Consider the following 26,801-nt stretch of genomic DNA (forward strand, 5'->3'; position numbering starts at 1 on the left):
TGGGCAAGACAAGCAGTTTAAAGCCAGGTTGGAGAGCTGTGGCCACAATTCTTTTTTCCCATGCCAATACGCCAATGGGTCAGCATTAACATAGACCTCTGTTGAGTCATTCAGATAGTCCTTCACCATCGACTCAATGTGCTCCTCCAAGGTTCCTCCACTTTGCATAGCTGTTGCTGTGACCTTTTGAGAACCGAACCCATGCCGAGCTAGCCAATCCTCTTCAGCCTCCAATGTTACTGTTGTGTCTGGTGGTGCAGATGATCCGGTTGCCGGTGTCTTTAACGGCTGAGAGGTCACTTGTGCCGCAGCCACAGGTGCAGAAGTGGATTGTTTTGACTGGGGATGGCCTGCTGATGCTGATGTACTGCCTTTTCCTTCAATTTTCTGCCGTTCTCTTTCAAACCTCTTGGCTGAGGAGGCTAGCCACTGTTTGTACTTTGTAACATCTTCATCAGCAAAAGGAAAGAATGCTTGGCCTGCCAGCGCCTTTTTGTAGCGTGGATCCAGAATAGTAGCACAAATGTAATGCTGGTTTGAGTGGATCATTTTAAGACGTTCATCACCTTGTAGGCGCTCTAATAATTTCTCCGGCAAAACAAAAGGGTCTTGGTTTTTTTCATCTTTTTGAAACACAGAACACACCTCCTTCAGTTGGTGCTCCAGCATGTACAACAATGGGATAGCTTTTCCCAAATTACAGTCCTCCTTGCTGACTGCACGCATGAAGAACTCAAAAGGACGAAGCATGCGTGTCAGGCTTTTAACTATGTCCCATTGCGTCGCACCCATCCTCAGGTCCTCCTTCTGAGCTGTACCCTGTGTTAAGAAATATTGATCGAGTACCGTATACTGCTCATACAGACGCTCAAGCATGTAGAAGGTTGAGTTCCAGCGTGTTGCCACCTCCTGGATGAGTGCTTTCACTGGCATTCGACGTTCATATAGCAGGCTCCTCAGATGCTTCCGGGCCTTAAAAGAATGGCTGAAATGGTTGCACATTTTTCGACAGGTGTCCACTACCCTGTACGCTGCACTGTCTTTATCACTCAAGAATTTTTTGACAACCAGGTTTATACAGTGCGCCAAACACGGCACTCTGAAATATTCACCCAGCTCCATGGCCTTAACTACATTGGCGCCATTATCCGTGGAAACATAACCAATCTGGTGTTTTTTGGGGGACAGCCAGTCAAGGACCTTTGTGTTAAACTCATCCAAAATGCTTTCTGCTGTGTGACGTTTCTCCAAACCAAATATGGCTAGTGTTGCATGTTTCCGAGCAGCTTTAAAAACTTGGTCCGGGTCAACACCTGCGTTTAGCTTTGCTTTAACCCCTGAAAAAGAGACCCAGTGTGCAGTGATGCACATGTAATCAGCGCCAGCGCCACTGGTCCACATGTCTGTTGTCAGATGTATAGTGTGAACAGCACTCTTCTGCAAAGCTACCCCAATCACCTCCAGAACATCTTCATGTAGTGCTGGAACCGCAACTCGGGCAAAATAGAACCGGCTAGGAACCTTCCATTTAGGGCAGAGCGCTGCCACTAATTCTAGAAAACCAACCCCTTCTACAAAAGAAAAAGGGAGAAGGTCCAGAGCTAGCATTTTAGCCAGCTTAGTGTTATACAGACGCGTCAGTGGGTGGTTGCGTTCATATTGCGCTTCTGTAAACAACATCTTTTAAATGTTGCCCTGGACCAAGCATTTATGGGATAATGATGATGATGATGATATCTTCGACCCAGTTACGCTCGCTGATAAACTATTTCGCATTGGTGTCTCACTCTCTCCCACAATCTTAGTGTGGCTCACATGGGGTGTGCTGCTGACAGGGGTACTGGGTGTAAGAGAAGTGTTTGACACAACTTCTTCCTCCTCGTCATCATCAGATGAAACAGCATTACGTGCAATTCGGGCTTCCTTGATCGCCTGTAGGTGCGCAAACCATTTGACAGCGTGCTTTCTTTCAAGATGACCTCTCTGGCCTCCGGTACCATAGTTGGAACCAAACTTACCACGACTAACTGCCTACTTACAAATGCTACAAATGGCAAAGTTTTTCTTTTTTGGGCAAACACTAAAGAAGTCCCAAACTGCGGACTTGAAATGTCTTTGGGGGCCGGAGGAGGCGGCGATACTGGTGGTGGTGGTCCTGCTGCTAATGCCAGATGAAGTGGTGGATGTGGATTGCCGAACTTCAGTACGTTTTGCACTTTCACCACCACTAATTGAGGTCAAGGTGGATGGAGGTCCCTTCTGGCGACTAAGAAATATGGAAGCGGTAGGTGTTGGTGTACTAGTTAACTCCAATGATTGTGGTGTTTCTTCCATTGCCTCCTCGTCGACAACATCATCACGCTCAGCAGCTTCTCGGGCTACGGTCAATATGTCTTTTTGCTGCATGCCCGCTGGGGCTGCAGTGACCTTTATGATGACTTGCTCGTCGTCGTGAGAGGCTTCATCAGCAGCAGTATCCGTCACTTCTTGTTGAGCCTCATCACACTCCATAGCTATGAGTTTTTCGACGACCTTCCTTTTACACTTAGGTACCTTTGTCAGATCATGGTGTGCCTCACTCTCAGACGGCAGTGGTGCTGGTTCCCAATTGGGATCCGTATCATCAGAAGTAGGTGGACTTGAAGAAGATGTAGACACCAACCTTGATCTTTTCCTTGCTAGGGATGTGGAAGACAATGAATGATCATCAGGAGGAGTGGCTTCCAATGATACCTCGGCTTTATTGTCGATTTCCTGATGTGCCCCTACTTCGGGAGGAACAACTATTGTGGGCACTTGTGACCCTCCATGCACCTCTGCTTGCGCATCTCCTTGCGCTGCCTCTCCTTCCACATGTACTTGGGCTTGTACTTGCACATGTGGTTGTTGTTGCGGCTGTGGTTGTTCAACACTTGTCAGATGAGTTACAACAACCTGTGTTGATTCAGGGACATTGCTGCTACTTTCTTGCGATGAGCCAACATCACTGGTCGATGGTGATTGAGGAAGTACACTGACTGCCTCTGCAGCACTCAAGGGCTTGGACTTAAGTTGGCGTGGTGGTGGTGGTGGAGGCACTGAGCCCAATGGAGCGGGGGTGCTGCTCCCAGCTTGGTCCCCAGCAGATCCGGCTGCTGCTGCAGGCGTACTTTTTTTTTTTACTCCCAAAAAACGCGGCGGCCAGCACACCACCTCCTTGGTAACTTGCTTCTTCTGCTCCTTACTGGCAACTTTCTTGCTAGAGGAGCTACGGAGAACTTTTTTTGGGGCCATCTTCTTCAGAGCAGGTCAGAACAGCAGGCCGCAGTTGCACGAGTTGCAGAGTTGTCTGTGGCCAGACGTGACGTCGCGTGACGTTATGCTGCACACACACACCGCTGCAGGACTTCTTCCTGGCACTGGTGGTTCTCTTGAGTCTTGTGCACCTAAAAGGAATGGAAGACAGAGGAACATCAGTTCAGTTATACACCCCAAAAAAATCGAAAAAAAACAGAAAAATCAGCACAATCCCATGCCCTCCATGATGTTTAAATTCAAGACAACCCACAGAAAGACTAGGCCCATGCACCACTCACTACCCCTGGTGAAAAGGCCACAACAGGCCAAAAAAACGAAAATAACAGAAAAATCAGCACAATCCCAAGCCATCCAGCTCCTCCATGATGTTTAAATTCAAGACAACCCACAGAAAGACTAGGCCCATGCACCACTCACTACCCCTGGGCATAATGGATGAAAGCTAGGCAAAATTGGTGCAGGCCTGGGAACACTGCCTGCATTCAAAATGGCCCCCTCCCTCCCAGCACATGGCCAGGGCCTGTAGCAGCACTCAAAATGGCCCCCAACCACATGGCCTGTCCACAACAGGCCAAAAAAACGAAAATCACAGAAAAATCAGCACAATCCCAAGCCATCCAGCCCCTCCATGATGTTTAAATTCAAGAAAACCCACAGAAAGACTAGGCCCATGCAACACTCACTACCCCTGGTGAAAAGGCCACAACAGGCCAAAAAAACGAAAATCACAGATAAATCAGCACAATCCCAAGCCATCCAGCCCCTCTGTGATGTTTAAATTCAAGAAAACCCACAGAAAGACTAGGCCCATGCAACACTCACTACCCCAGGTGAAAAGGCCACAACAGGCCAAAAAAACGAAAATCACAGAAAAATCAGCACAATCCCAAGCCATCCAGCCCCTCCATGATGTTTAAATTCAAAACACCCCACAGAAAGACTCAGTGCACCCACCACTGAGTACCCCTGGGCAAAAGGCCCCAAAACAGCCCAAAAATCGAAAATTCCAAAATTGTAGTTGCAGCAACTGTAATGCCCCAAACAAACTTACTTGTGAAATTTCTAATCCAAAAGTGATCCAAAGAAAGTCAAAAAGGCCTCAAATCCAAATATACAGCAGCATCCACAAAAAGTAATTCTTCCAGCTCCAGATCCAAATGAAAAGTGACCAGGAGATGCACAAAGCACTGGGAGGAGCCTGCTGGACAGGAACAGGAAGTTGAAGACTGTGGGGCACTTCCTTCCTCCCACCCCCCCTCCCCAAAATGTGCAGGCAAATGTCAACCTGAGGAGTTATTCAGATAAAAATCATCATTTCCAGAAGGTTTATGCTGCTTGCTGGTGGATTTCTTGTGCAGAATTGCAAATTTTGTATTTTCGCGAGTGCGAGATTGTTGCTGCTCGCCGCATCTACAAGCTCGCAATTGCGAAGTACCGCGATACGTGATCACGGCGTAACCGCGTTGACAAACTCTCGCTGTGCAAGTTGGCAAGCCGCGATTACGTAATCGCGCTCGCCAAATTCCCGCGGAATCCCGCAGCGGGATCCTGCAGCAAGATCCAAAATGGCGCAGCACTCACAAAATATCAAGAAAAACAACTCGGCAAACGCTGAATGACGGTAAGTAAATGCCGCGCGCCGCTAAATTGTATCACCAAGAAAAAAAATCCGCTGCTTGCAAATTTGCGGATTTTGGGTAAATTCGCGAGCGTTCGCGAATTGCGAATTTACCAAAAATCCGCAAAATTCACGAGCGTAACGGATTTTCCGCCCATACTTAGCTCTGTACACTGGCCCGGTTGCTCTGCTGTATTGGAATCTCACCTGTGCCATGGACACTGGCCCTGTTGCTCTGCTGTGTTGGAGCCTCCCCTCTGCCATGGACACTGGCCCTGTTGCTCTGCTGTGTTGTACTCTCACCTGTACCATGGACACCGGCCCTGTTGCTCTGCTGTGTTGTACTCTTACCTGTGCCCTGGACACTGGCCCTGTTGCTCTGCTGTGTTGTACTCTCACCTGTGCCCTGTACACTGGCCCGGTTGCTCTGCTGTGTTGGAATCTCACCTGTGCCATGGACACTGGCCCTGTTGCTCTGCTGTGTTTGAGCCTTCCCTGTGCCATCGACACTGGCCCTGTTGCTGTGCTGTGTTGGACTCTCCCCTGTGCCATGGACACTGGCCCTGTTGCTCTGCTGTGTTGGGGTCTCCCCTGTGCAGCCTCTCATGTACTTGCTGTGCCACCTGCCATGGACACTGGCCCTGTTGCTCTGCTGTATTGGATCTCGCCTATGCCATGAACACTGGCCCTGTTGCTCTGCTGTGTTGGAGTCTCCCCTGTGCTGCCTCTCATGTACTTGTTGTGCCACCTGCCATGGACACTGGCCCTCTTGCTCTGGTGAGTTGGACTCTCCCATGTGCCATGGACACTGGCCCTGTTGCTCTGGTGTGTTGGAGTCTTCCCTGTGCAGCCTCTCATGTACTTGCTGTGCTACCTGCCATGGATACTGGCCTTCCTGTTTGGAGTTTGCCTGTGCAGATTATCTTGCATATGATCAGCATTTTGTGCATTGCTCTTTTCTACTGTTGTTCTACTGTCATATCTGTGCAATATGTGAATAAAGCTAATCCTGTTGTCTGTTTTGTCAGTGTCCTTGCTGATTAAAGTTATTTTGGTGTGTGGATGTGGTTGCCTGTGCCCCATGCTATATGTGTCACTTCAACATTGCCAAGATCTTTGCCCGCATCACATTTTTTAACAGGAGTGGCAGGGTCTTCAGGCCATTCAGACACTGATACTAGTGTTATCCATGATGGCTCTTTTACCTGTCATTCAGTTCTCTTTTTAGTGGTTTGCTATTGTTGAGTACATTGTTCACATGTCAGGTTGGGGTACATTGCCAGCACAGGGTGTGATGCTGTGCACAGGTTTGCATGCAGGCTGGACACTGTCATGATGTATGTGTGCTATTCATTTATGTGTGCCCAGCTGTGTATGTCTATGGTCATCCTGTGTTGGCCCTTAGTCCTGGTCCCATGGCCTACATGAGATGTGTGCTCTTGGGTAGTCAAGAAGTGTGAAGGGTGTGACTTTGTAGTGGGTGTGGATGTGTGTGTGCCCCTGGATTGTGAAAGACACACATGTGTCACCCAGGAGTTGTGTGCCTGTGTTTTGAATTGTTGTGCCCTGTGGATATGGTTTCATGCACATGTGCGAGTTGTCTGTTGTGCACTGTGCAGTGTGTTGGTGTGTCCATGCTGTTCTGTCTGCCTACTCCTTGTTGTTTTGGTCACTTAATAGTGTGCAAAGGGTGTGACTTGCACATCAGTGTTGTGTTTGTTTGATCATCAATGTGTCTTGAGTGTTTTTGTGTAGACTGTGCGGCCCTGCTGCTCCACACTGCCATTGTGGTTGTGTTTCTCATGCATTGCATGCACATGGTGCATTTTATCCTACTGTATGGCATGGTGTGTGTGGTGTGATGCCATCTCCTATGTGTGCCACTTATGCCTACCTATTGTGGGTCTGCACTACCTCTATTTGTGTATAGTACACCCCTTCCATGCCTACTACTGCCATGCAAGTCAGTTCACTTTGATGTCATCTGTCCCCTTGGTTTACATGTGTGTGTGCCTCCCATCACTTCATTTGTGAGACGTCGCTTTGTGGTGCAGTTCGTGGGCCAAGAGTGATGTTCCACTCTGGACATTGCCCCAATGGTTTATGTGTGCTGTTCTTGTGCTGTTAATGAGTCATGATTGCTCATGTGCACGTCAGCTGTGTGTGCTGCCCATTTCTCTGGTCAAGATGGTTGTGCTTGTGTATCCCAGAGTGGAGCATCTGTTGTTGTTGTGTTGGATGTGTGTGTGTTGGCTGTGGTATTGCTTCACTTCCTGGGTGAGCTATTGTGTTTGTGCTGTGCTGATTAGTGTTGTGTGTGTTGAGTTGTGTCAGTCATGTCTGTGTGTGACTGTTCTGCTTGTTGTGCACACACTGCTTGTTGTGCATACAGTGATGTGTGTATGTGGCCTTGGCATTGCCTGATGTGCATCCCCAATGTCCTGTGGTGTTTGTTCATTTTTGATTTCATGTGCATCTGTGGTTGGTTTCATGTGGCAGTGTAGTTCTGTGCTGGTGCACGTCTTGTGTGATTTGTGGTATGTTGTGTGTGTTTTGTTCCTGTGTTATGAGGTTGTGCAGTCCTGTTGTGTCTGTGCTCCCATTGCCTTTCCACAGTTTGGCTGACAGGGTATGTCTGTTTCTGATGTGGTTCTGTGTGTGTTCCTGTAGTGTTTGTGTGTTGCTTTTGGGCAGGCATCTGTCCAGGCATCCCTTTGTGTGTGTTTTGTGTATGGCTACACCCAGGGTGTGTGTTTGTGTGTGTGTGTGCTGGCAAGTATTGGCAGCCTTCAGTGTGTGAAGCACTGGTGTTGTGTGTTCCTTGTCAGCCACTCCTGCAGTGGCTGTCTCCCTGGTTGTTTGTTGCGTGGTGCACGGTGTGTATTGAGCTTGCTTGTTGCTTGTTGGTGTGCACGGGGGTGCACAGGATTGGCACCTGGCCTGTGACTTGACGGGGTCTGTTGATGTGTGGTTGGAGGGGGTGTGTCTTTGTGGTCTCTGTGCCCTGCCCATGTCTTGGACTTGCCCTGCCTTCTGCATTGTGCGCATGTGTTGACCGCTGCGGTGAAGTGACCGGGAATGGGAGGTTGCTGCATGATCGCAGTCAATGTGTGTCCAGGATGCAGTGGGGTGACTTGGTGGCAGGTGGGTCATGTCTGGGTGCCCTTGTGGATGTGTTGTTGCCCCCCAGTAGGGTGTCTGTTATCGTTTTGGACCCTGTGTTAGCCCATGTGTTGTAGTTGTGAATTTGCATACCTGCGGCGGCGTCCGCGGCGGCCCATTAGATGATAGTGCTGTAGCAGGTACACCACCGGAAACACATGTAGAGCTGGGTCCATGGCAGTCGTGAATGGGTGGTGTGGACCGGGTCTCTGCTATCGCGCTCCGCTGTTGAGTTTCCGCCGTCTCTGGTTGGGCCGTGTCTCCGCTGGGGTGCATCTGCTTGTTTGGTCCATCCTAATTTGTGGAGCGGGTGGATGTCATTCCGCATGGCGGTGAATCTCCATTGGCTCCCACCGCCACTGATGGCGGTGTGCGTAGCTCAGCGGCAGACGGGAACTGACCTATGTTTTGCAATACTAATATGGCGGACGTGTTTCCCGCTGCTTGCGGGTGGAAAAAGGCATTTTTCCGCCCGCCAGCACCGCGGTGGTGCCACCGCCCGCCATCCTAATGGACCCCTTAGTGTTTATTGTTACACTAATTATTGCATATAATGTCATTATAAGCCTAAACAAGTTTTCAACCATTTTATGATGAATTTTATTCCTTCAAATGTGATATGTCGGATATGACTTCTTAGGATTTGGAATGTTCCCTTATTGGTGGTGCATTGTTTTAAATGGTTCTTGTTTACATCAGGTGACCAGATGGATATTTGATATACAGGAGACGGTGGATAAACCTCACTACTGTCTCACTGATCGGGATACAAATTGTGAGTACTACTTACACGTTATAGGTTGATTTGCATACACTTAAGTACATTCATTTTTTGATATTATTGGTTCACTAGGATTATTTATGTTTTTAGGTGCTTTTGGAATGTGATAAATGAATACTCTTTTAACATTGGCTAATTGCCATTATCATATATTTTGGATCGTTGTTTTAGGTCACTCACAATACTGCTCACTTGTGCATGTTTGTGGCACGGTTATTTTATGGCCTTTACCTTTATGGTCCACGTATAGTTTTGTCAAATGGATTCTAGTGTTGTTGTTTTTTGGTTCTTCTTCCTTTTGGCCCCTTTCTCCCTCCTTTTTTCTGTCTCTCCATATTATCAATTAAGCCAAATGGGCTGTACAGATTGTTATCACTCCTATTTTGGTGATTTGGTCCTTTTCCTCTCTTCTGGTCCTTCCACAAACTTAAATAAGATTTGTGGGCTTTATGTGATACATGAAAGGAGTGGATTGTTTGTATTGTTCACACATTGGTGATCACAATTGATGCTAATATTTTGCCCCAATATTAAGGGTGCTGTCTTTGTTTTGTGAAGTAATTTTGCAATGGAAAGAGTTTAGAATTGTAATATAAGTTTTTTGTGTTATAAGTTCTAGCCCTGAGGAAGTCTGTGACTTACACCACAATGGTCTGACCAAGTACAATGGTCAGACCATTGTACTTTTAGGCAAGGACAATGGTCTGACCAAGATGTCATACGGTTCCTACAAATCAAGTAGAACTCTGTATCGGGACAACATTAACATTAGAATATAGGGACTGAGACCACTCATATCATATGTTGGCCCAATTTCTAGCTAGCTCAAAGTGGGCTATCTGGATCCCTAAACTTACAGGGTACCGGGTGTTATCTGCAACCTCAGAATATGACCACTCTAATTCCCGAAGGAAATGGTGGAAACAGACCTGCCCTTTCGCTGTCACTTCGGCATGCCGGGAGACACAAGAAATACGCGAATTGGCATTTCAAAAATGTATCGAAGAAAATGTATTCCTGTGTAGAAAACATAAACTGAAATTATTAACAGAAAGAGGCAAAGCGTTGTAACGTGCTTTAAAAGTACTGTGAAACAAATAAACAGGTCAGCCATTATGACAGTACAGTGAAAATATGAATAAATAAGGAGATTTCATTGTTATACTTCTACCTAATACTATCTACACTATCATTCGAGAGCATAGTGGGAGTACCCTCTGCCAGATCCATTGGTACAACCCAACTACCCATGCCTGCGTAAGATGTGTCATGAAGCCAGTCTGGTGTAGAACAGGACGTTGTCCTTAGCAGGATGGAAATTGGAGTCAGCAATGCTGCATCTCAGTGACAGGCAAGCAGTCCAGGATAATCCGTAGAAGTGCTCCTCTGATGAATGTGGCCCAGAGTTGATTGACATAATCAAAGCCCTGTTCAGATCACACTGTGTTTGAGGTTCATCTATGATGTGATTGTTTGTCTTTCCGATTCAGAGGAGTCTCCAATTGGACAAACAAAGCAAGGGCAACATGCTTAGTGTTCTTTAGCCTTGGACAGAGTGTACATGTCATGATAAAGTGTTTATGAAGAAATGTGCAGCAAGCAGTATAGTTTCTAAATATGTTATCGTGCACGTGCAAAGCATGAAGAAAGTGGCAGTCTAAAAAGATGTAGGTTTAAACTTGTGGTCCAAAATGGACCCTTTTGTTAACAGGCCCTGAAGAATCTTACAACAAAGAGTGTTGAACCAGTGGGAATCACAAGAAAGCCTAATGTAGACTATCCCCAAATACCCTTAAACAGCCTCACACCTGAAGCAGTGGCTGGAATTACATCTGCTATGGAATCTATGCCAGAGCAGGGCTTCTTGAAAGAAATATTAGGGAGTCCCTACAATTCACTTGTGCAAGTTCATTGTTATGGATTACTCACTTATTGGTTCCACATTCAGTTGAGAATTTGTTGACTTGAACTTATTTTTTTATTTCGAAGGTTTTGTATAGCTCAAACAAGACCCTTAGGGTATCAGAGTGCTTTACAGGGTAGATGAAAGTAACAACAAAACAAGCATAGAAAAATGTAGGTGAGTCTCATACATACGGGTAACTGAAACCAACTAGCAGATATATTACCGGTAAGTGTAAATAGTTATTACTATAGTAAACACTTAAAAGCAACACATGTCAAACAGGAGAACAACTAAATAAGAACACTTTCTTCTAGCCAGAAAGAATGTTTCTTTAAAAGGCTTTAAAGTACTGAACCTTTCTGCACTTTTGCGACTTCCAGAAAATGATTAAGAGGATGATGAGTTACTCACGAATGCCTAGATGTAAGAAATTGTGTGCCAAGACAAGACCTGACATTCGAGTTGTCTACATTTGAACTTCTTTGGGGATAGCTCTGGCGTAAGTGATGGACAAGGAGTTCTGGAAGCAGCTTATGCTGTCTGCAACTCAGAAGGTGTCATGTAAGCCTCCTATTTGTACCATGTAGCGTCTGTTAAGGTGGCTGAACTGATGGCTCTTACCAGAGCCTGTTGCATTTCCAACAATTTGAGTGCCACTATTTACACTGATAGTCAATACTGTTTTGGCCTGGTCCATGATTTTAGACAACTTTGGTCCCAGAGGGGTTTCATGGCTTCTTCCGGTTCTTTCATAGTAAATCCTAATAATGCCATAGACTTACTTGATGCTATGCAGTTGCATAGTGAAGTAGCTGTTGTAAAATGTGCAGTACACAGAAGCAGATGGTATTTTGTTAATGCAGGAAATGGCTATGTGAACAAAATGTCAAGGTACTGAGCACTTGAGTCCCGTACATTCAACCAAGAAAACAAATGTGAATACAAAAAGGATGCTAATGCAAACATTTTATTTAATACTATTTATATTTAGGGAAAGTTGGGGGCCCTACAAGATGAAGACCCATACATTTAACAGTTTGGATACCAGAAGTGGGAGAGCAGGGTGCAGATGAGCCTAATGCAGGGGAGATGGCAAGAACGTGGACGAAAACATCGGGCCTCCACTACAAGCAATAATAATGGCAATGCCAATGGCCCACAGCATACAGCCTGCTTACAGCCGGTGTCCCGCATATCAAGTCCACTGCCGCAGAGGCAGTGCTCCCAAGGTGAGCAAGGTCATTGAGTGCCATGCTTTTTTGCTGAGTCGTGGTGGTAAGTGAATAGGCAATAGGGGGCCTGCCGCACTGATGGAGGAAGAAAAAGTTAAGCTGTGCAGCTTGTTCACTGGAGGGAGTCCACCTTTATCATCTTTAATGCCTCCACATTTGTATTTGCCTTTGCCTATGTCTATCAACTTTGAGCTCATTGCTCTCCAATGGTCCATATTGCTCCAAAACTCCATATTGTTTATTCACCGCTGTACACAGTGACTCCACCTGTCTGCTTTTCCCCTAGCAAGCCTCTGGCCACTCTATTTGGCCCCATTCTCACTGAGAAGTGGCTGACCAGGAGTGAGGAAGAGCAATTGCACCAGAGATGTTGGGGACCAGGCTGCTTAAGTAAATGATTAAATAATTAAGCCTTCCTCATTGAATACAGTACATTGAGTACAGTTTGCTGATGGTATCCCTTGCATTCTTGGCCCCGATGGGAGTGCAAGGTGCCAGAGCACCATAAAAATAGGAGAGAGGCGTGGCCTGGGCAAAGACCAAGAGCTGGTCCGTCTGTGCCCACCCGCAGCTGTCCAAGGCTTGGCCACCCCTTGTGGTTGAATCTGGAGTATTGTGCTAAAAAAGGTGAGTGTGCCCCTTGCATAACTTATATGATCATCTGGGATTTGACTGGGAATCCACTTTTAACAGAAACCTGGTGCTGGAGCCCTCCTGTTTCAAATATCCATTTGCGCTAAGTATAATAAACAAGGGAAAACGTGTGTTGGGGTGCGAAGGGCTATACCATCAAGTTGACCTCCAAAGCCTACCTCAATTGATTGAATGCTCCAGAGAGCAATTGGGGTAATCTCCACTGAAATCTAACTCACCAAGCATAGAATTTAGTTAGAGGTAGGGGGGCTTCATATAGGGCCAAATGCAACAACGTTTAACTTGTCTACTGACCTGGTGGATTCAGTGTGGTATTCATTTTCAATTCAACCTGACCCAGCCACTACTGTGCAATTATTGATACCAGGGTTTAGGCGCAAGAGGTTCACAAAGTTTCTAAGAAACCTACGCGTGCTACTAGAAGTTAAGTTCCAGTGCAGGATCTCCACATATGTGTCCTTTCTCATCCATGGGAAGTGCCAATCAGATATTGTGATGGATCAGCCCAGGACTACTGATGTTGGCTCATATCCTTTGCCTCAAAAGAGCTCAACAGTTGCTCAGCACCCCAGCAGAAGAAGAAGAGGTACACTAGCTATAGGGGGCTCTTCATCAGATGCGAGCCAAAATGCCAGGCAATTGGTGAATCCTTGTGAAAAAGACTGAGAATGTATATTTTGCGACAAGCTTGCTCGTTTAAAATGGTGAGTGACATTGGACCTAAAGAAACCAGGAATCTACCAGTGATTGACTTGCCCCCTGCAGCCTGTCCTTATGTGGTGGTGGTGGCAGGTGTCCCAGGTCTTAGATTGGGCCAATCTGAAAAGTGTTTGAATTGACTGGGTACCCATAAAAAATGTCTCTTTGTCGCAGGCAAAAATTGTTCCCTTTACCCATAGGGTGAGGTGGATAGGGAAAGGATTGATAAAGTGACTGTATACTCATAAATTTGAGAGAGCCTGGTATGGTCCAGAAATTGTTGTTTTATTAAGTTTTTAGGGGTCCTTGAGGTGTGGGGGCATCAATATTGACTCTTCTTTCATTAGGATATTTTTATGAACCACCTAATTGAGACTCCTTGATGAATGTTCGACCATCTGCCCAAAGCATACATGGTCATTTTCATCTTGGCATAAATTATACTCAGACCTGCGAAATGTATAATGATCCAGTTCACAAAAGATTTGAGTCCCTTGATCAAGTTTATTGAAATATAGCTCAATAAGATTACCCATGCATATACCATTCTTCTATGGTCATTCATCATATTGGGGATGCTCAAGCTGGGTCTCTAAAAGCTACTTCAGCCAGGAAGTGGCGTAGTTATGGATAATCAGGATCTCTTCCCCTTTAAAACTTGTCTAGATCCTCGGAGCTCTAGGTCATTGAAGGTAGAACCCAAAAAAGAGAATTTTCACCTTCCCATAGTCCTCAGGGAGTTATAATATTCGGTCTGGGTGAGTCTACAAATAATGATAACACAGGAGAAAACCCACCATGAAGACAGTATCATGGAACATTGCGGGTAATGGTTCAAAACATATTAATCCATACTGGTAGACATTTGTTGTTGATTATGACATTTCTCTCTTTCAATAAACGTGACATTGTTCTCAAATTAACTGGCCTGGGTATGCTTCTTGTGGCATAGCAGCTGTAGCACGCACGTGGGGTATACTTTCCAGTAGCCTATTGATGCAGGTAGGCTCACATGTAGGTGGTACCGTCTTGAGCTCAGGAGGATGTTTTGTGTGTTACAATTCAACATTTTTCAGGCTTCACCGCCAGTATTTATAGCACCTATCTGAGACACTCAGCCGGTAAATTAGAATCCCCCATTTTAACTCACCTTGTATCCCATATGGCTAGTTTACCTCCAACATTGTTGATGATTGTAGAAGGTGATTTTAACTGCAAGTTTGAACCTTTGGCTATCCCCTGAAGAAGATAGACTTTAGTCTATTCCCAACCTTACTATCTGTCCCATTAAAACATTTTCCCCACTAACAATTCAATTGAATGTGGTAACTCTAAATCAGGGAATCCGTGCCTGCAATAGTAGGACAAACTCCAACAGGGATGGGAAACTTACTTTTAAAAGAGAAACTTGTACGAGTTTAATTGATTATATCTTGGTTGACGTCAAGCTCTGGCCCAACGTCTTGGGTATGGTCATCATCAATAGAATAGAAAGTGACCACAACCACTGAAACTGATTCTGGGTTAAACCAGGACTAATTATTCTGCTACAAATATCTAATGCTTGGATGTTAGATGTCAACCATCCCATAATAAGAGAAGAATCCAATGATCTCACGTGAACCGCTCTGAAGAGACCATGAAGTATATGTATACCCTATTTGACAAGAGTTTGGGAGCCTATGCTCTTGACCTTGATTTAGATCAGGTAACTTTCCTTGAAGCAATAGGAGAAATACATCTTAAACTCTTTGAGGATCTTCAAGATGTTTTCAATACAGAGGTGGGGAACCATGTAAAAAAGGGACGTCCCTCATGGTATAATAAGCAATGTCGCCAGGCTAAAAAAGCTTAAATAAGAATGCTTAAGACCATGAACAGGTTGGAGATTCAAATAAGTAGATCTGGATATAATAAAATCATCAAACAAGCTAAAAAAGATTGGGATCATGAGAATTGGAATATTGTTGCAACAGGCAACGCTGTAGAGGCTGCCAAGTTAGAGAACAACATAGCAGCACAGGTATGGATTAACCACTTTTCCAGCTTATACTCACTCGAGCAAGGTAGTGAACTCCCCCAGAGACACCAAGGGATCACTATTTTAACGCAATCATTTCTATCAGCTCTGATGTGTTTCCCCCTGTTACCAATGAATAAGTGGAACAAGCAATTAGTGAGGGCATTCCTCAGAAAGACTCTTTCCTGTGTATAAAAAGGTTATCCATTAGACCCTGCAAATTATAGGCCTATCAGCCTAATTGACTCCACCCAGAAATTTTTTAGCAGGGTTATTCTTTTTTGGTCTCAGCAATGGCTAGACTACAAAGATGTTTTATGTCCCTTCGAGGGTGGTTTTCGGTCTGGTACCTCAATCATCGATCATATTTTTAGGTTCCAGTTAATATATTAGAAGCCGTTATAATTGGTAAAGGCAGACTCTACGCTGCACTTGTGGACCTCAGGGGGGCCTTTGATTTGGTCCTGAGGGCAACTCTCTGACCTTTGTTGAACGAGATGGGTGTGCCTGAGTAGCTAGGTAGAACTATTGAGTGTTTGCATGAATGTAATTATGTTCAACTACGTTGCAGGAATTAGGGCGAGGTGACTAAACCTTTGCCAGTGAGTAAAGGAGTGTGACAGGGCTGTGTCCTGGCTCTGAGCCTTTTCACCCTGTTTATTAATGACCCTGTTAATTGCTTGAATGAGTGTGGCAATGATGCATCTCAATTAGCAAGCATGAGGGTTCCTGCCCTCACATTTGCAGTTGACAATCTCTTTCTTGCTAAGACGCCCATGGGGATCCAGAGAACATCTGGCCAGTTTAGCAAATTTTCTAGGGACAGCGACTTGGAAATTAATGTGTCCAATACCAAGTATATGGTTTTCAATCCTAGCCATACCTCCTGATCGAATCCAGTGCTGAATGAAATGCCACTCGAGCAGGTCCACTCAGTTGAATGCTTGGGCTTCATCTTAGATGGGAAGATGGATTGAACTCATCTTATCTCCAGGCGAAGGATAAAATTAGAGCAGTAGATTGGTAGCCTGATGAAGATGTTTCATGAGTTCCACTAAAAACCATTTTTCCCATTTCTCCAACTTTACCTATATCAATCCTTGGGGGTGGCCTTATATGGAGTGACAAAATATCAAACTGATAGCCATGGTAAAAAATCAGTTTTCTAGGCAAGTGCTGTCTATTCCAAACAAAGAATTTTTAGTAAATATGCATATGGTTTCATTATACACACATATCCCACAAGACGAAGGCTTAGAGGTCCTACAATTCTTTCTCAACATCAGAGACAGGCCAATGAAAATCCCTACTGAGTTTATTTTGTAATTAGCAAAAATGGCTCTCAAAAGAAACTACTTTAAATTCAAAGACGACTTCTTTTATCAAACAAAAGGAGTTGCAATGGGCTGTCCCTTCGCCCCAGAATTAGCGGTCTTATACATGAGTCAATTTGAAGAAAAGCTTATATATGAGAACAACCCATTTAAACAGTGGATAGGAGGATGGATCCGCTACATAGACAACATCTTTTTCACTTCGACTGGCGATGAAGAACAACTTTTATCTTTCCCTGAATGGTTAAACAATCGGACAAAAGACATCAAGTTCAGTATACAACACTCTAAAGAAAAAATGGCATTCTTAGACGTAGAAGTCTACTGCATAGATAGGAATTTGGTCACCACACTTTTCAAAAAGAAATCTGACAAAAACAAGGCTTTACACTTTACCAGTAATCACCCGCGGAGCCTAAATGCGATCTTACCGCTAGGGCAGTTCCTTCGAATCCGAAAGGAACTGTTCTTTCAAGGAAGAATATATGGAACATGCTAAGGCCCTCAGTGAGAGACTATTGACAAGAGGCTATCCTTCTAGACTCTTGAAGCATGCAATGAAGAGAGCCTGGTGACAACCACGTGAAACTTTGCTGTTGAAAAAAAGAGAAAAGACCCAAAATCGTATAGTTTGTGTATCAACATTCTGCCCTACATCAAATTGGCTGAAAAAGCAATTCAGCAAAATTGGCACATAATGAAAGATCTCAACACTCAATTCACAGAAGTACCACTGGTCGCATTAAAAAAAGATAAGAGCATTTCGAATCAGATTGTACGAGCTGCACTGCCAAAAACAAAGAATCAAACCCTAAGGGATTATGTCAACTTGCCGCCAATTGTGGGACACCACAAATGTGGGACATGTATCTGTTGCCCATCAACTATAGAAGGAGACCTTTTGCAATATGATGGAGTGTCTTGGAAACATGAAAAATTTACAAACTGCAAAACAAAATACGTCGTCTATGGGATCCTATGCCCGTGTAAAAAGCTTTACATCGGAAAAACAAATCAAGAAATGAGACAACGTATTACTCAACATAAATCGAGAACCCACAAAAATGTACTAACAGCACCCTTAGTACGTTACTGGATTGATTGTACACATACTGAGAATGATTTGAAATGGACAGTTATTTCAAAAATTTAGTCAGACCTGAGGGGCGGGGACCTGGAGGCCAAACTATCAAAAAGAGAGGCATTATTGATTCTGAAATTCAACACTGGGCTCAATGAAATGTCGGAACTCTACCATCTGTAAGCCAGCGAATAAGATACTACAGAAGAAAAGATTCAAGCGCAACAAGCCTATGACAACACAATGGATGCAGATTCATCACCAACCTTGTGACAATTAACCAAAGAGTCCACTCATCACAGAAGATTTACTCAACCCTTCACTTCCACTTTTATCTATACTCCTCCCATTGATAACTATGTAATAAGCATCAAGTGGTCACATTAGCATCTGAGGATTCAGCCCCGGATGGAGAAACATAGACCCAAGTTTCATGAGGACACATAATTGTATTCCATCAATCAAGGTGTCCAACATCCTCTTAATTCTTTCCATTCAGTGCAGCAATGGATTCAGATACTTCTCCGGGCCCAGGTCAGCTCAATTACTTTTAAAGCAACGAACTACAAATCCCAAGAATCCCTATAAACATCAAGCTATTACACCAACATCCAAGGCATCCAGCCTCGTCCTCAGAGACTTAGCTTGATATACTGCGGAAAAAAAACTATTTACCAGTTTTATCAATGAGTACTCCTTAAGCACCCCTTTTTTCCCCATCTTTTTATGTCATTTATTCATTTGCCCGTAGTAAAAACCAACAAAGTTCACAAGTTACTTAGACAATCAGCTAAAAGGTTAAAAATGTAATAAGGAACTACAATTCCCATGATTCTCAAATCTGTGCGATCGCATTTTATATGCGCCGGAACTGAGAGAAGCACTGACATGGCAGACTGCAGATTGAGACGCTACCAACAGGAGCTCCTTTCGACATCTGACGGTAAGCGCCCTTGCGTTAAGCAGACGGCCCCTTCTTAAATCGGACAGTAAGCGCCTCGATAGGAATTACCTGTAATGCGCTTGGTTAAAACAGATGGCATTTATTCGAATTTAGCCGTAAATTACCGTTTAAAAAGCCATCCTTTTTTTTTTTTAAACCAGCGTATCCCCGCGAGATGCGGATCACGCAGCATAACAACGGTCCAAGTCCACCTTGCCATTGGAGTCTGTCGACCCGGAAAACAACTCAGATAAAACTGTGCATTGTAGTCACAATCACGAACCTAAGCTCCACATTCTTTGTTTTTTTCCCAGGCTCACAAAAGAAATTTTAAAGAAATTCGGAAAACAATATTTTGCTAAAACAAGAAGCCCCAAAGGTAAATACTTCACGCAAAATCCAGTAGTGTTAATGAGTGGTTTTTACATCTTTAACAGGTTTTAGACAATCGTCTCTGCATTTTTTCAGCTTGCTCTTCTTATTACGGTGGATTTTTTGTCCAAACGAATAGAATCAGCGCCTAATCTTCTAACCACTTCGGTCACCATTAAGTAACAGCTGATCGAAAACTGAAAAGCTTAAATGTGACATTTTTTAGAGTACATATATTTATGCCCATTTAATCAATCTCCACAGAAACAGAATCAAAATGGAGTTCAAAATCTAACAGGTACAGCAAGTGTTGGAGCGGCGGAGCTATAGTTGAAGGTAGCATAGAGGATAAGACAGTAAGAATGGTCATTTTTGTCTTTCAGATTTTTCTTCACACGGTCCTGAGGATAATCCCCATACCTAAGGGGATTTGAAACGCCTCAACCTCCTTTTTTTTAGGCTAATCAAATACATATGTGTATATCTTCAAAAATAGAAAGAATTCAACTTTTCTTGATGGCCTTTTGTTTAATTGTGTAACCAAATGGATTAACTAGTTTTGGGACAACTTTCCCCCACCTGTTAGATCTGTAGGTGAGGGACACCCACATAATTTTTTCTCTTTTTCTTTTTCCAATTATTTTCCTTGAATGAATGTTGGTTACGAATGTGACACGGTATGTGAAGTTTTTCAATTGCGGTACGAATGTAGAAGATTCTATTTATACTTAACTACTCTTTCCACTGTTTTCCTTGTATATATATATATTCAAACATTAATTTTTTGAAGATAGGAGGTCCCCTTGTAAATAGGATGTTTTCATTTTATGTAAAACTGTCAAAAAATATGGCACTCTGATACAAAAATATCAAGAATAAATAAAAAGATTTTTTCAAGATTAAATCAGGACTGAAAGAGTAGTCTATACAGGATAATTGTGGTTCCATTATTCTGTTAAACTAAACAAAATACCAAGCAGTATTGGCACCTTGTTCTGTTGATCATTATTGAGGTGTGGCCTTACTGTGCTTGAGCCAAACCATTGTTGTTTATTGGTCTATTCCGGTCAGCACCCCCCTGACTCCCCCAAGGTTTGATACTGTTTTTAGACCAATGTCGGATCGGGCAGCAATTATAAGCCACATTTTTTGTTTGGAGGAGAATTTGGGTTAATCCCGAATTGATATATTACTGTGAAGGTCTTGGGGTCCATGGAAACATTACTATGTCACTGGTTCCTTCTCCCATGCACTGCACAGCCATGGCCTTTCATGTAATTTCATGCTGTATGCTAATTAGAGGGGCCCCACACATTCCCTTTCTGCCCGGGCCCCATAAATCCAAGGACAGGCCCTATTCAGTGCGTCCTTGTTTCATTATTGTGTTTTGGTATAGAACAGCTGTGTGGTGCCTGATACCAAAATGCAGGACTGAGGGCTCTTCCCCAGTGAGGTTTTTGTTAATCTCAAGCTGTGGGCAAATAATGTGGGATATTTGCATCTTCCCGGTGGTGTAAGACCGGAACATACTTGTTTTGTACACCCAGAGAGTGTATAAAAAGCCATCAGCAGAGGATTACAGCTCAAGCCAATTTTTTTTAAATAGTGGGACTGAAAACTCAACTCCAAGCATTAATTCCCCTATTGAGATTTCTATTCTTGAGTTCCAGATTCCTGATAAAAAGTAGAAATTTCACGTCTAATGAGGCCTAGCGTGTCACATGTGGCGAATATATGTATTATATCTGCTTCCTGTAATGCACATCTTGGACACTGGGTACCTTTGCCTGTACTCCATTTAGCTATTTGATATGGTGTCTAATTTAACTGAAAATAGGTTTTATAATATTGTACTTGAAGTTTAGATGACATTAGTAGTGATTGCGAGAGCTGGAATGCCCTCTGGATTGTATCCTCATTTATATCTAATTTATTTTGCCACTTTAGGGTGTGTTTATCCATATCGTCTGGCAGTGTGGATACTAGATTATTATATATTTCCCCTATTTTGACTGTGATATTTCAGTTGATTACATCAATTGTCTGAATTTTATGAAACTCTGCTCTTCCACCCCCTTTTTTCATTAAAAAGTCTTTAATTTGTAGATATTTGAAGAAATCTCTGTGTTCTAACCCATACTCATTTTTTAGTACTTCGAATGACTTGAAGCCTGTTGGTGTAAAGAAGGCACTACATCGGGAGATCCCTGCGTTAACCCATCTTTTCATACATATGTCCATGAATATCTCTGGTAGGTTGCTGTTTCTATTGAGGCTCATGTAATAGGAATACCTTCCAATTCCTAGAAGTATATGTTTCCAAGCGTTGTAGATGTCGACTAGTGTTTTGAAACAAACTTTTTTGAAGTGATTATCGTAGGTCAGTCGCCACAAATGTTCGCCCGCCTCGGTTCCGAGAATAAGTTCCTGTGGAGTTGGAACCCCCCCTCTTGACCCGGATTCCTGTTTGGGGCCAGTAGGGCCTTACTATATTTCAGAAGTGTAGCCCATCAGTAGACCTTAAGGTTAGGGACAGCAAGGCCCCCTCTAACTCTCGGTAGTGAGATGTATCTGTAGGCTCTGTGCGATCTTTTATATCCCCAAATAAATCGAGAAAATATGTTATCTATTTCCTTGAATATTTGTTGGTCAAAATTTAGGCATATAGTTCTAAAGAAATATAAAAATTTCGGGAAAAAATCATTTTAATAACATAACATCTACCTATTAAGGTTAGATGTAGATTATGTAGTTTACTGAGATTCCTCGTCGTTTGTTTCAAAAGTGGGTTCATATTGATTTTAACTAGTTGATCTAAATTAGAGGTAATATTGACGCCCAGATATACAGCATTTTCCACTATCATTTCATCTCTGTAGTTTGTTTTATTATTTATAATTATCTGGGTTTAGCCCTGATTTAATTTGTACCCAGAAATCTCTCTGAAGCTCCTAACCTCTTCTTCCATCATTTTGACGGCTTCGCTGGGATTGCTTGTGGCGATCGCGATATCATCCGCGTATGCCAGAGTCTTGGTAATTCCATTTGGAGTTTTGATGGTTGATATAATCTGATTGGTCTCTAGTTTGTGAATAAATGGATCTATAAATATTGCAAACAAAAAGGGGGAGCACGGACACCCCTGCCTCGTCCCTCTGGTCACATCTATCTTGCCCGACATTCCGCCATTTATCATGACCACAGCTTCTGGATTATGGTATAAGCTACGAATAGCATTTATGAATTTTTCCCCGATTCCACTCTTTGACATAACCATCCATAGATATTTACAGGAGACCCTATCGAAAGCCTTTTCCGCATCCAATAGTATAAGCGCCATAGGGTCTCCCGCCACTTCTGCTATGTCAAAGAGTGTAATTACCCTTTGTACATGATCCGTCGTGGATCTACCAGGAACAAATCCATGTTGTTGGACTGATATGATCTCATGTATAATTGGAGCTAGTCGACTAGCTAATGGTTTAGCTTAGACTTTAGAGTCGCAATTGATTAATGTGATCGGGCGATAGGATCCCAGTTCAGTTGGGTCCTTATTTTTCAATGGAAAGACCACGATTTAGGCCCATGCCCATGATTCTGTCCATCAACTGTTATTTTTGCATTTGTCACCCGAGTGGGATGGGTATGCTCAGACGTGAGTCCCATGGTCTCCACACCACTGGAGTCAAGCTATCCTGGCTGAAGAAGGCTGATAGCCAGAAACCGGTCGTAGGATGCTCGATTCCGGTCTAGGAAAGACATGGCTTGGCAGTTCGGGTTGCACTGTTCCCATGAGGCACAGGGTCAAAGCTGATTTGCATATGGCCATGTCTGAACTGGGGTGGTGTAGAGTGCAAAAACAATGGATTTAGACCCAGATCTCTGTACTGGGGTGAATGTATGACATTGTTATGCATTCTTTCCATCAACTGTGATATTTGCATTTGTCACCCCGAGTGGGATGGGTATGCTCAGACGTGGGTCCCTTGCTCTCCACACCACTAGAGTCAAGCTATCCTGGCTGAAGACGGCTGAAAACCAGAAACCGGTCCTAGGATGCTTGATTCCGGTCCAGGGAAGAAAAGGCTTGGCAATTCGGGCTGGACCGTTCCCATGAGGCACAGGGTCAAGACTGATTTGCATATGGCCATGTCTGAAATGGGATGGCTTGGTGAGCAAATAACAATGGATTAAACCCAGATCTGTGACTGGGGGAGAATGTTTTGCCATTGTGCAACATTCCATCCATCATCTTGTGTGTTTTGCTGTTCACCCTATGTGGGAAGGGTATGCCCAGATGTGGGCCCCGTGCTCACTAAGCCACTGGAGTCAAGCTATCCTAGCTGAAGATGGCTGATAGCCAGAAACCGGTCCAAGGATGCTTGATTCCGGTCCAGGGAAGACATGGCTTGGCAATTCGGGCTGGACTGTTCCCATGAGGCACTGGGTCAAGACTGATTTGCATATGGCCATGTCTGAACTGGGATGGCTTGGTTAGCAAAATAATGATGGATTAAACCCAGATCTGTGACTGGGGGTGAATGTTTGGACATTGTGCAACATTCCGTCCATCATCTTGTGTGTTTTGCTGTTCACCCTATGTGGGAAGGGTATTCCCAGACGTGGGTCCCGTGCTCACTAAGCCACTGGAGTCTAGCTATCCTGGCTGAAGATAGCTGATAGCCAGAAACCGGTCCTAGGATGCTTGATTCCGGTCCAGGGAAGACATGGCTTGGCAATTCGGGCTGGACTGTTCCCATGAGGCACAGGGTCAAGACTGATTTGCATATGGCCATGTCTGAACTGGGATGGCTTGGTGATCAAAATAACGATGGATTAAACCCATATCTGTGACTGGGGGTGAATGTTTTGCCATTGCGCAACATTCCGTCCATCATCTTGTGTGTTTGCTCTTGCCTAAGTGTGTTAGTATGATCTTTGATCTCTTTGATTGTGTTTGCAGTGTTTTGTTGTCTGGTGCGGATAGCAAGATGATGCCCTATTTGCTCGCTTAATTCGTATATATTCTCTTTGTTCATTGTGGCTTTACAAACTGCTTTTTTCTGCGAATATTTCTGTTAGTCTATTTCTTGCAATAGCCACCTCTCGTGATGCCACTTCTGTATCTATACCCCCCTTGACTGCTCTTATAAGCCCTTCCTCTGCTTCTGCCAGTATCCCCTGTAGTTCTATTTTTCTTCTTTCGACTCTTGATTATTCCTTATTGAGAATCGAAGTGTTTCGCCCCTGATTCCGGCTTTAAGTGTATCCCACACTACTTTTAGAGGTGCACTACCCAAGTTGTCTTCAAGAAATTCCGGTATCCACTTCTCCATAAGTTGGTGATATTTCTCATTTAATAATAGAACCCTTTCAAATGTCCAGCTATTTTGATATTGTTGAATTTTATCGATATCGATACTTAAGATTAATGGGTTGTGGTCTAACAGAACCCTGGGTAGCTTGTCTATGTGACATTTGGTTATGATGCGGTGGGAAAAGAACGTGAACCCTGATTTTTGGGGGTACTTAGATTGCCAACAATCGGACAACCCGTGTGTATTGCAAAGCGCCTGAAATGCCCTAAAAACCTTTGGCTTCCTCCCCTGGTATTTAAATTTGGGTCCAAGGGTCCAATCTGAGGGTAAGTTCAGATTGAAATCACCACATATTACTATTGGGAGTGGCCAGTGTGTTAGTTCACTAGATACAAACTTCAGCAAATCAGGATCATCCGTGCGCATCCATAGATTGAGCAAAAAGTTAATCTTTTTCCAACGCCGTATTGGCATTCCGTGATCGCCCACCTCCCAAACTTATCGGCAGCAGATCGAGTGAATTGGAGCCCCCCACCTGTTGCCAAGATAGCCACCCCACGTGTCTTAGTTGCTTGTGTTGTGGCAGTGATCAATTTATACCCAAGCGTTTGCAAAAGGTGACGTTGCGACCCCTCCACATGAGTCTCCTGGAGACACACAATATTAGCCCCCGTTGACCTTAGACCTACTGCAGTATTCTGTCTTTTTTTTTTAAGTCATTTAAGCCACAAATATTGATGGAGAGTATTTTTAGCTTGGCCATAAATATATATATTTTTTCCTACTTTTGTATTGTGCCTGTTGTTGCTTGACTATAGTGTTACTCCTGACTATGATTCGCTCTTTTTTGCTTCCTGTGTGCCGGATTGCTCGCGAAACCCCTCCTCCCCCTTTCCCTTTTGTGGCAGTCAGGCTCAGTCCTGAGCCTGTGTGATAGCATCTGGTTCATCCACACTCCCCCCCCCCACCCCACGCTCCCTCTCCCCCACCTTGAGTTAGATCCCTCCTTGGGACCGAAGGACAACATATATACAAGAGAGATACAAACAATAATAGGAAGCGATATGCTACTGAGACCATACGTTTAAAAGATAGGGCGGAGAAAAGACAAAGAGGGGAAAAAAATTAAATCAGAAAAGAAACAATGTATCAAACTAGAATCCCGTACCTTACGTATTAATCAATCTACATTCAACATGTAAACTTATTACGTCTTTTCACCCATCAAAAGAAGAGCCTTGAAGCTGCCCCAAATAGTCAATTCAGTGCAAAAGAAGAGAAAAAGGATGAGAGAAAGAAAAAGGAAAATTCATGGTCTTTATTTATCAGACTGGCCTAGCTAGGTTCTTTCCCCCTGCTATGATTTCATCTAATAGTTTCTGGGCTTGAATTTCTGAGAAAAAGTACGAATCTCGCCCTTGATATACCACTTTAAGTTTTGTGGGTTTTTTAGGAAAGCCGAGGCCCCGGCTTTCTGGAAGGGGGTGATAAGCTATCTGAGTCTCCATTGCCATTCAACAGTAGCATGAGCAAAGTCAGGTTTGGCGAAATATGAGAAGTTTTCTCCTTTTCTTTTCGCATTTTGCCTAGCTAGATCAAATTCTGCCAGCCGGAGTATAAAGTTCCCAAAATAAACTAGGATGGCTGTGGGTATCCTTGAGCGTTTGTTGGTCGTTTTGCTACTGTAAGAGGAAATCTGTGGACTCGCTGAAGTTCCTTGTCCCAATCCCAGTTTACTAGTTCCGGTAGAGAAGTTTTCAAAAGGTCTATTGTATACCCCCTGATGTCATTTCCTTCAATTTTTTCAGGAATTCCCAGCAATCTTAGGTTGTTCCGCCGTTGTCTGTTCTTGGCCTCCTCTAGCTTCCACATGTCATCTTGTAGCATTTTGTCTTGAGAGGTTGCTTGTGTTTTTAGTAAATCCACAGTGTTCTCCAAGTCTTCTGTACGTTTCTCCACCATGCCCAGTCTATCTGATATTTCAGTACATGTCTTCCCTATTTTGCGCATTGTGCCCTGCAATTTTTTTGTAGCTAATCTGGTTTGGCGATTCTTGCTTTTGATATCCTCCCCGATACCCTTTAGTGATTGAAATATCAATGCGAGAGAAGGCTCAGGAGAGGCGTCATGCTTTTTTCGGGGTCCGCCTGACCTTTTTTATTGGGACTCCCGGAGCCCACCAGCTGTGTGGCCGAGTAATCCCACCCCATTTCATCCATGTCCACCTTGTCTGTGTTTCTTTTATTATTCCCCCTCCGATCTGTGCCTCGCTTGGTCTGTTTTTGAGTTCTCTTTTCTTCTCATTGACTGCCGCCGCTCGAAGAAGTGTATTTATCTTCCATCTCTTCACTATTACTCAGAAGCACTGATCCAGATTCGGTTAA

The sequence above is a fragment of the Lissotriton vulgaris genome, chromosome 4_1, assembly GCF_964263255.1.
Source record: "Lissotriton vulgaris chromosome 4_1, aLisVul1.2, whole genome shotgun sequence".
In the NCBI taxonomy this organism is placed as follows: domain Eukaryota; kingdom Metazoa; phylum Chordata; class Amphibia; order Caudata; family Salamandridae; genus Lissotriton; species Lissotriton vulgaris.